General features: G+C 39.9%; 1 protein-coding gene across 1 annotated transcript in view; it reads right to left on the reverse strand.

Annotated features, from left to right (window-relative positions):
- The window catches only part of LOC114196607 (cytosolic beta-glucosidase-like), a 115998-nt gene that overhangs the window by 54787 nt on the left and 49167 nt on the right, over nt 1-12044 (reverse strand).

Here is a 12044-nt window from a genome sequence, read left to right on the forward strand (position 1 = left end):
ATCTGAAATTGACATAGGCAGGTGGCTGCCAGGTCTGCACTACTTCGGGAAATGAATGTATTTCTCCTTTACCGGCTCTCCATGGGAAGGAGAAGAGGAAAGGGGAGGGAGGATGCTGACAGACAACAGCAGGGTGATTCTGTGCTCAGCATCTTGTCTTGGTGGTATACCCAAGCTGCAAGATTTATAACCTTCTTGTTACAATGCATCAGCTTCAACACTTTCAGTGAAGTCTTCAATAACTTCGATGACATCTTGCTGAGGGGTTTTGTCATTAAAAGCCTAAAGCTGGTCATTAACAAACCTTCTCTGCAATCATCTACTGCTGTGCTAACTCAGGCATGGATCTGACTGGAAAGTTGGGCTGGCTCAGAAACTTTCCAGAAGTCTGCTTTCTTTTTTTTTTTCTTTTTTCCCCTCTATGGGGTATATTTCTTTAGGGAAAGAAAATACAGTTCCCAATTATTTAATCATTTATTTCTCATTACCCATTGGCTAACTCATCTCTGACAGACACAACCAAATTCAACAAATGTGTAGAACACCTACTGCATGACAGAAAAGGTAGTCAGGGCTGAAGATATAATCATGAAAAAGACACAGTTCCAGTACAGAAGGGTCCACAACCCCCTTCAAAAATTAGTCACCATTTACAGAATCCTTTGTAATGTGCCAGACTCTGTATTTAGGCTTTCTAAGCATTACATTGTTCACTTTTCACCACTTTTTAGAAGACAGATGGTCTTATTATCCCCATTTTAAAGATTAGATGGCTGAAGCGTTGTCTGTTTAAGAATTATCCCAAAATTATTGAGCTTGTAGGTGGTAGAACCAGTTTTCAAATCCATGTCTTGTCTGACCTCCAGCAAGTTCACGTACTCCAAACAACAGGATTTGGGCCAGGAAGAAGGCAAAGGCCATGGCATTCCAGGCTGAGGAAAGATCGTGTGCCAAGTGAAAGGCAGGCACATGCTGGGCACATCTTCAGGCACGTGAGGAACACGTATGTGCCTTTCAGGAGAATTTAGGTCATGGCTGGAGTATTACCCATTGGGAGTAACCTCCCCTGCTTCACACACTTCCTCACCTCCTTGGCAACATTCAGATTACTGAGGCATCTATTCGTGTATGTTTACATATGAACTTAAACTTGCCTGCCGGCTCTGGAGCAGCAAGGACTGGTGGAAATTCTATGAATATAATAGAAATTCATATGATGTGACAAAGGCTTAACTCTTTGAAGATTACTGCTTTCTGAACTTCTGCAAAAAATTCATGTGGCCGAACAATTCCAGCTACCCAGTTGCTTGATGGTTATTTCTGCTGCCAATGATTTAATTTTTCACCTAATCTGGCAACCTCTCTGATGGAAATAATGAATGGAGGGAGGCTGTTGCTGCTTTCTACTCCACAGGATAGCCAGAGGGCCAAAGTTACAACATTCATTCAGGGGTTCCCCAAAAAGAATGATGGAGAAGGGGGGCGGAGCAAGATGGCAGAGGAGTAGGAGACCTGGATTTCGTCTGGTCTCAGGAATTCAGCTGAATAGGGATCAAACCATTCTGAACACCTACGAACTCAACAGAAGATCGAAGAAGAGAGTAGCAACAACTCTCTGAACAGAGAAGCGACCACTTTTTGGAAGGAATGTAGGACTTGCGGAGAAGTGAATCCGAGGCAATATTCGGGAGGATAGACGGCGGGGGAGAGGGCCTCTGTCGGCCGCTAAAGGCAAGTGCTAGAGCCGAGGAGCACAAAATTGGAACTTTTAGAAGTCGATTCCGCTGAGGGACGTCACTCCAGTGGCTAAGCGGGAAGTGAAAACCTCGCGGGACAGTGTGGACTCAGGACCCTCGGGGTCACAGAAAGACCGGGGGTGCCTGAGTGTGGCAGAGCTCCCAGGTATTGGAGCGGGGAAGCCGGCTGCAGAGAGGGAGCCGAGGCACGGGCTCTCAGCTCGGGGTGGCCATAAACTGTGATCCGCGGCCCAGTTGGGCCACTGCTCCTCCAGCAGGGACCCAACAAGCGGCAGAGCCGGGGAGACTCCCCTTTCTCCCCTGGGAGGAGCAGCGTGGGAGCGCACCGCAGGGATCTGCTGGGTTTGGAGACTCCACACGGGGTCGGGTGCCAGAGATAGAAACGCTCGGTCACAGGCCGGGTGAGCATGGAGTGCGGCCGGAGACCGGGGAGACAGGAGTGACTGCTTCTCTCTGGGGGCGCGCTGAGGAGCGGGGCCCCGAGTTCTCAGCTCCTCTGGGCAGAGAGTGGGAGGCCACCATTTTCACCCTGGTCCTCCAAAGCTGTACCGAGAGCTTGCAGGGAACAAAAACTCCTGAGAGCAAAGCTTTGCTTAGCCGGAACCGACAAGGGCAGAGCAATTCTGCCTCCGGCAAAGACATTTGGGAACCACGGCAACAGGCCCCTCCCCCAGAAGATCCGCACGAACAGCCAGCAAGCCAAGACCAAGTTTACCGATCAAGGAGAATGGGAGAACTCCAGCGGTAGGGGAATACTACACATAGAATTCATGGCTTTTTTACCATGATTCATTAGTTTCTCAAAGTTAATTTTTTTAACTGTTTTTTGTTTTTTTTTTCAATTTTTCTTTTTCCCTTTTTCAACCAACATCTTGTCAATCGCTTTTTTAAAAAAACATTTTTTATTTTTCATTTTTAGAGTCATATTTTATCCCTTCATAGTAGTTACCCTTATTTTTGGCATATATATATAAGTTCTTCTCTCTTTAAAATTTTGATATACAGTTTCTTCGAAGAGATCAAAATATACCCTAAATCACTAGTGTATGGCTTTGTTCTAGTCTCCTGCCTGATCACATTCTCTCCCATTATTTTTTCTTTTCTTTTTTTTTAAATCTTCTTTCTTCTTTCAAACAACTTCTTATCTTATCAATTCAGTTTATAAAACCTTTTATAATTTTCATCTTTACAGTCATCTCCCATCCCTTCATTGTATCAACCCTTATTTTGTATATATATAAGTCTTTCTTCCTTTAAAATTTTAGGAGGCACTTTCTTCTAACAGACCAAAATACTGTGTGGCACTGATCTATGCACTAGCCTGATCATATTTGATCATATTCTGTTTTTTTTGTTTTGTTCTGTTTTTGTTTGTTTTTATCTTTTTCTTTTTCTTTTTCTTTTTCTTTTTTTTCTCTTTCTTTTTTCTTTCTTTCCCTTTCTTTTCCCCTGGTTTCAGGTCTTTTCTGATTTCTATAGAGTATATTTGCTGGGGACGTTGTTAACCTGTTAGCATTTTGTTCTCTCATTCATCTGTTCTCCTCTGGACAAAATGACAAGACAAAAAAAATCACCTCAGCAAAAAGAACAAGAGGTAGTACCGTCTGCCAGGGACTGACTCAATACAGACATTAGCACGATGTCAGACCTAGAGTTCAGAATCATGACTTTAAAGATACTAGCTGGGCTTGAAAAAAGCGTGGAAGTTATTAGAGAAACCCTTTCTGGAGAAAAAAAGGAATTAAAATCTAACCAAGTCAAAATTAAAAAGGCTATTAATGAGGTGCAATCAAAAATGGGGGCACTAACTGCTAGGATAAATGAGGCAGAAGAGAGAATCAGCGATATAGAAGACCAAATGATGGAAAATAAAGAGGCTGAGAAAAAGAGAGAGAAACAACTACAGGATCACGAGGGCAGAATTCGAGAGATAAGCGATACGATAAGATGAAACAACATTAGAATAATTGGGATCCCAGAAGAAGAATCAAAAGAAAGAGGGGCAGAAGTTATATTGGAGCAAATTATAGCAGAGAACTTCCCTCATGTGGGGAAGGAAACAGGCATCAAAATCCAGAAGGCACAGAGAACCCCTCTCAAAATCAATAAAAATACGTCAACACCCCGACATCTAATAGTAAAACTTAGGAGTCTCAGAGACAAAGAGAAAATCCTGAAAGCAGCTCAGGAGAAGAGAAATGTAACCTACAATGGTAGAAACATTAGATTGGCAACAGACCTATCCACAGAGACCTGGCAGGCCAGAAAGGACTGGCATGATATCTTCAGAGCACTAAACGAGAAAAATATGCAGCCAAGAATACTATATCCAGCTAGGCTGTCATTGAAAATAGAAGGAGAGGTAAAAAGCTTCCAGGACAAACAAAAACTAAAGGAATTTGCAAACACAAAACCAGCCCTAAAAGAAATATTGAAAGGGGTCCTCTAAGCAAAGAGAGAGCCTAAAAGCAGCATAGATCAGAAAGGAACACAGACAATATACAGTCACAGTCACCTTACAGGCAATACAGTGGCACTAAATTCATATCTTTCAATAGTTACCCTGAATGTAAATGGGCTAAATGCCCCAATCAAAAGACACAGGCTATCAGATTGGATTAAAAAATAAGACCCATCCATATGCTGTCTGCAAGAGACTCATTTTAGACCCAAAGACACCCCCACATTGAAAGTGAGGGGGTGGAAAACCATTTACCATGCTAATGGACACCAAAAGAAAGCTGGGGTGGCAAATCTTATATCAGACAAATTAGATTTTGAAACAAAGACTGTAATAAGAGATGAAGAAGGACACTATATCCTACTTAAAGGGACTATCCAACAAGAAGATCTAACAATTGTAAATATCTATGCCCCTAACATGGGAGCAGCCAATTATATAAGGCAATTAATAACAAAAGCAAAGAAACACATTGACAACAATACAATAATAGTGGGGGACTTTAACACCCCCTGACTGAAATGGACAGATCATCTAAGCAAAAGATCAACAAGGAAATAAAGACTTTAAATGAAACACTGGACCAAATGGACTTCACAGACATATTCAGAACATTCCATCCCAAAGCAACGGAATACACATTCTTCTCTAGTGCCCATGGAACATTCTCCAGAATTGATCACATCCTAGGTCACAAATCAGGTCTCAACTGATACCAAAAGATTGGGATTATTCCCTGCATATTTTCAGACCACAATGCTTTGAAACTAGAACTCAATCACAAGAGGAAAGTCGGAAAGAACTCAAATACCTGGAGGCTAAAGAGTATCCTACTAAAGAATGAATGGGTCAACCAGGAAATTAAAGAAGAATTAAAAAATTCATGGAAACCAATGAAAATAAAAACACAAATGTTCAAAATCTTTGGGATACAGCAAAGGCAGTCCTAAGAGCAAAGTATATAGCAAGCCTTTCTCAAGAAACAAGAAAGGTCTCAAATACATAACCTAACCCTACACCTAAAGGAGCTAGAGAAAGAACAGCAAACAAAGCCTAAACCCAGCAGGAGACGAGAAATAATAAAGATCAGAGCAGAAATCAGTGAAATAGAAACCAAAAGAACAGTAGAACAGATCAACGAAACTAGGAGCTGGTTCTTTGAAAGAATTAACAAGATTGATAAACCCCTGGCCAGACTTACCAAAAAGAAGAGAGAAATGACCCAAATCAACAAAATCATGAATGAAAGAGGAGAGATCACAACCAACACCAAAGAAATACAAACAATTATAAGAACATATTATGAGCAACTCTATCCCAGCAAATTAGATAACCTGGAAGAAATGGGTGCATTCCTAGAGATGTATCAACTACCAAAACTGAACCAGGAAGATATAAAAAACCTGAACAGACCTATAACCACTAAGGAAATTGAAGCAGTCATCAAAAATCTCCCAACAAACAAAAGCCCAGGGCCAGATGGCTTCCCAGGGAAATTCTATCAAACATTTAAAGAAGAATTAATACCTATTCTCCCGAAACTGTTCCAAAAAATAGAAATGGAAGGAAAACTTCCAAACTCATTTTATGAGGCCACCATTACCTTGATCCCCAAACCAGACAAAGACCCCATCAAAAAGGAGAATTACAGACCAATATCCTTGATGAACATGGATGCAAAAATTCTCACCAAAATACTAGCCAATAGGATCCAACAGTACATTAAAAGGATTATTCACCATGACCAAGTGGGATTTATCCCTGGGCTGCAAGGTTGGTTCAACATCCACAAATCAATCAACATGATACAATACATTAACAAAAGAAAGAACAAGAGTCATATGATCCTCTCAATAGATGCAGAAAAAGCATTTGACAAAGGACAGCATCCTTTCTTGATCAAAACTCTTCAGAGTATATGCATAGAGGGTACATACCTCAATATCATAAAAGCCATCTATGAAAAACCTACAGCGAATATCATTCTCAAGCTGAGAGCTTTTCCCCTAAGGTCAGGAATGCGGCAGGGATGTCCACTATCACCACTGCTATTCAACATAGTATTAGAAGTCCTAGCCACAGCAATCAGACAACAAAAGAAATCAAAGGCATCCAAACTGGCAAAGAAGAAGTCAAACTCTCACTCTTTGCAGATGATATGATACTGTATGTGGAAAACCCAAAAGACTCCACCTCAAAACTGCTAGAACTCATACAGGAATTCAGTAAAGTAGCAGGATATAAAATTAATGCACAGAGATCAGTGGCATTCCTATACACCAACAACAAGACAGAAGAGAGACAAATCAAGGAGTCGATCCCATTTACAATTGCACCCAAAACCATAAGATACCTAGGAATAAATTTAACCAAAGAGGCAAAGGCTCTGTACTCAGAAAACTATAAAATACTCATGAAAGAAATTGAAGAAGACACAAACAAATGGAAAAACGTTCCATGCTCATGGATTGGAAGAACAAACATTGTGAAGATGTCAATGCTACCTAGAGCAATCTACACATTCAATGTAATCCCCATCAAAATACCATCCACTTTTTTCAAAGAAATGGAACAAATAATCCTAAAATTTGTATGGAACCAGAAGAGACCCCGAATAGCCAGAGGAATATTGAAAAAGAAAAGCAAAGCTGGCGGCATCACAATTCCGGACTTCCAGCTCTATTACAAAGCTGTCATCATCAAGACAGTATGGTACTGACACAAAAACAGACCCATAGATCAATGGAACAGAATCGAGAGCCCAGAAATGGACCCTCAATTCTATGGTCAACTAATCTTTGACAAAGAAGGAAAGAATGTCCAATGGAGAAAAGACAGTCTCTTCAACCAATGGTGTTGGGAAAATTGGAAAGCCACATGCAGAGGAATGAAACTGGACCATTTCCTTACACCACACACAAAAATAGACTCCAAATGGTTGAAGTACCTAAACGTGAGACAGGAGTCCATCAAAATCCTAAAGGAGAACACAGGTAGCAACCTCTTCGACCTCAGCCGCAGCAACTTCTTCCTAGAAACATCGCCAAAGGCAAGGGAAGCAAGGGCAAAAATGAACTATTGGGATTTCATCAAGATAAAAAGCTTTTGCACAGCAAAAGAAACAGTCCACAAAACCAAAAGACAACCGACGGAATGGGAGAAAATATTTGCAAATGACATATCAGATAAAGGGCTAGTATCCAAAAATCTATAAAGAACTTATCCAACTCAACACCCAAAGAACAAATAATCCAATCAAGAAATGGGCAGAAGACTTGAACAGACATTTTTCCAAAGAAGACATCCAAATGGCCAACAGACACATGAAAAAGTGTTCAACATCACTTGGCATCAGGGAAATCCAAATCAAAGCCTAAATGAGATACCACCTCACACCAGTCAGAATGGCTAGAATTAACAAGTCCGGAAACGACAGATGTTGGCGGGGTTATGGAGAAAGGGCACCCTCCTACACTGTTGGTGGGAATGCAAGCTGGTGCAACCCCTCTGGAAAACAGTATGGAGGTTGCTCAAACAGTTGAAAATAGAGCTACCGTACGATCCAGCAATTGCACTACTGGGTATTTACCACAAAGATACAAACGTAGGGATCCGAAGGTGTACGTGCACCCCGATGTTTATAGCAGCAATGTCCACAATAGCCAAACTGTGGAAAGAGCCAAGATGTCCAACGACAGATGAATGAATAAAGAAGAGGTGGTATATATACACAATGGAATATTATGCAGCCATAAAAAGGAATGAGATCTTGCCATTTGCAACGACATGGATGGAACTGGAGGGTGTTATGCTGAGTGAAATAAGCCAATCAGAGAAAGACATGTATCATATGACCTCGCTGATATGAGGAATTTTTAACCTCAGGAAACAAACTGAGGGTTGCTGGAGTGGTGGGGGGTGGGAGGGATAGGGTGGCTGGGTGATAGACATTGGGGAGGGTATGTGCTATGGTGAGCACTGTGAATTGTGCAAGACTGTTGAATCACCGATCTGTACTTCTGAAACAAATAATGTAATATATGTTAAGAAAAAAAAAAGAAGAAGAAGATAGCAGGAGGGGAAGAATGAAGGGAGTAAGTCGGGGGGAAGACGAACCATGAGAGACGATGGACTCTGAAAAACAAACTGAGGTTTCTAGAGGGGAGGGGGGTGGGGGGATGGGTTAGCCTGGTGATGGGTATTAAAGGGAGAACATTCTGCATGGAGCACTGGGTGTTATGCACAAACAATGAATCATGGAACACTACATCAAAAACTAATGATGTAATGTATGGTGATTAACATAACAATAAAAAATTAAAAAAGGAATGATGGAGAAACCTGCAGACGTGGGGGAATATTCTCCTATAACTTAAATACTTGGTGGAAAATTAAAAAAAAAAAGTCTTGGGATGACATTTTTAAAATAACAAGTTAAATAACTTGGGGTGATAAATATGTTCTTAAGAGTACACATTTTGTAATAACAATAATTATTACCATTGGTTGAGAGCCTACTGTGTGCCAGGCAATTGCTGGTTGGGGGTGATTACATATTAGCTCATTAAATGGAATCTTTACAATGACACTGTCAGGGATAAGTGTTAATCTACTTTTATAGATGAACAAACTGAGAGTTTGGGAGGTTGAACAATTTGCCAAAGGCCCCTCATCGAATAATTCACAGAGCTGAAATGTAAGCTTAGTTATATGTTACTGCAAGTTTTTCGTGTCTCTCCTGTGTTGCTTTTCCCTTATCTATATCTACATTAACTAAGACACAATCTTTTTAAAGGCATTTAAATAATGCAATGATTAAAAAGGCATTAGCTGATTTCTCTCTTTTTTTTCTTGAAATGACATTTTTCTTTTTTTTTCTTTATCCTTCCCAAAAGGAAATAGAAACATTAGCTTACTCTTTAATGCTCAATTAACTGCTGTGGGATTGTACCTGAAGAGATCAGTAAGACCTCCAGGCAGATGTCATTGATCCAACTCTAGTGTCATTCTGTGCCTGTCCATATGTGTGATGTTAGAGAGAAGGTTTTGTTTGTGGGGATCACAAAGCCATCATCCATCCGACTCCCTGGGTTCTGACTGGCTCTCACCTGCAGCGCTTCCCACGAATGTCTTCCTTGGCCTGTTATTATTTTTAATTGCGCACAGGGTGCTTTTTACTAGTAAAGTTCTCGCCAATCAAGATCATCAGCGCTACCTCAAAGGAGTCCCAGAAAACTGATTAGTAAATTAAGCTCCACTCCCTGACAAGAGGCAGGATAGGGGGTGTCTGGGCACTGTCCAAGGTCATAGGACCTATTGGCTCCTGCAGGGACAGCATGGAGAACTTTCGAAGAATCTATGCAAGCTCTGAGTACCAAAGGTGAGGAAAAGGTTCTGTATGGTATGACAAGCAACCACTGTGAGTCAGAAAGCCCTGAACTCACAGACCTCATCAAATACCAAAATAGTAGTAGCAGCATTCTGCTTGGTTCCAGGAAATATTAGTTACTTTGTGATCTTGAACAAATGACTTAGCTAGCCTCTCTGAAACTCAGTCTTCTCATCTGTATAATAGGAGCAATGACCTCATCTCACTGCTTTGAAAATGAAGTGATATGATGGTATCAGTTAACACTCTTTTTGTTCCAAGTGATAGAAAACCAATCGAATTCAGGTGAAGCAGAAAGAGCATTTCATTATAAGTAAAAGATCATGCGTGCAGCTGGGTCTGAGGAAAAACTGGAATTAGAAGCTTTAGTCACACTCTAAAACTCTCCCTGTTTCTTGTCTCTACTTACCTCGATGCACCTGCAGCTCCCCTTCGTACTACTCAGCTTCCGTGACAGAACATAGCCACCAATGGCTTACAAAGCTACATTCCCCTGCCCAACCTAGGCTAAGAGACAAAGTGGCCCAAATTCTAAATCTCGGTGAAGAACTGGGATTGGCCCAGTTCATGTCATGTGCCTACATTTAAACCAACCAATCCTGTGTTAACAATGAGGGGTATTATATTCTACTTACATGGTTGTCCCTGTGTTAAGCCTGAGGATAAGAAGAGGTGGATATTTCTTGAAGAAAAGGGAGTAATTACTAGAAGAGTTTCACCAAGATTAAATAATTGGTGTCTACTACAACAATATATAAGAAATTGCTATCACTATACCCACTCCAGAAGAGATAACACATATCTTTTTTTGTCAGTAAGTAGATTTCTACACATTTGAAAGGCTACGTTTTTAAAATGTAAAGCAAATATAATATTATGTGCTAATTACAATGAATATAGATCATCTAAGGTTAAAAATCAGAAGAGAACATACATACTGTGAACAATTAATGTTTTAAGTGCCTGGTATCTTTTTCCATCTGTTTAAAGACACTATTGAAATTCAACAAGTAGAAAAACAGAATTTTGTTTCTAATCCTATCTCCTCCCCTGCCCCTCAGAAACTCAGATCTTCTCACATTTTCCACTTTCACCTTCAATTATTTTTCTATGTTTAAGTTGTCTTAGTTTGTGGGTTGACTACCTTTTTTTACTGTTAAAGATCTAAGGGACTGTATTAAATACTTGAAACTATTTCAAAGAACAATGAAATGCCCTTATGTTAGTACTAAACAGAGTACCATGCTGGAAATGAAGAAAGTCAGTTTCTATTTTTCTCTCTTTTCCCAAAAATACACAGAACAATTTTGGACAAGTCATTTGTGGTCCTCATACCATCTGCCTGTTGGTAACTAGCTTACTTTCCTCTTGGAATGAAGCTGGGAATATCAATGGATTAACTATGAATAGGGCCATTTACAGGGAGAGGGGGGAATGGAATCTCAGAAAACTAGACATTTCCTTTTTTTCTTTTTTTTAATCAGAAAGTGAATTCTTACCTAGAGAAAGAATTTCATTTGGTTCAAATCATAGGAATCCAGTTGCCCTCTGCCAATAAACTCCAAGCCAGAGTGAGGGATTGAGTACAATATATTTTAGGGTTGGGAAGGAGACCATTTTGTGTCACTTTCCAGAATTCCTTCTGGCTGATTTCAGTATATTACTGATTAATTTTGAATAGAATAATTCTATGACCTTTCAAATAGAATGATGAGAGAGAAGTGTGCCTATCATGGTAAAAAAAAGGAAATTGAAAGTCTCATTTTTGCATTGGATTTTGTTTCTGTGTCTATGATTCCTTTATAGGGAGGAGAAATTAAATTTACAAAGCAACAGTGTTCCAAGTAGATGCTGGAATGGGGAAATTAACTGGTGTCAAAATATGTGTTGCCAGTTAAAGATTATTCTTTCACATTTGTTTTCAAATATGAAAAGAATTCCATGGGGAAAGAGCAGTTGTCAGAATAATAACCGTGTCTTGAAATAAAATTCACAGATTCTATATGACAAAAACATGTTCCTAAATGGCTCTGTTTGGTTGCAGCTTAAATGAAACATACAGTGATGGAAGACTCATTTTAGGCCGAAACTCATTGAAGGCCATTTTAATGTTTATTGCATAAATACTTAATTTTGATCCTTTAAAAATTCTGTCAATTCATTTCTTGATAGTTAGCATATTAAAATATGTAAATAGGCATGATGCAGTTGTTCAGTGCTAATCTTTTTGTAATAACTAATGTTCTCTTTCAACAGCCACCACCCTCTGCTCATGTCACCTTCACCCAGGAGTCACAAAATACGGAAGACAGTCTCTTCCTTGATTAAATTTTAGGAGGTTGAAGCTAGGCCAAAATCCTCACCTTCCTCTTTCCTAAATACTTTTTCTCCTCTCTCTTAATTACATGGCTTTACACTGATTTACATGAATTTCAGC

The sequence above is a fragment of the Eumetopias jubatus genome, unplaced genomic scaffold (genome assembly GCF_037043125.1).
Source record: "Eumetopias jubatus isolate StellerSeaLion01/CBP00866 unplaced genomic scaffold, mEumJub1_p1.0 scaffold_2, whole genome shotgun sequence".
Classification (NCBI taxonomy): domain Eukaryota; kingdom Metazoa; phylum Chordata; class Mammalia; order Carnivora; family Otariidae; genus Eumetopias; species Eumetopias jubatus.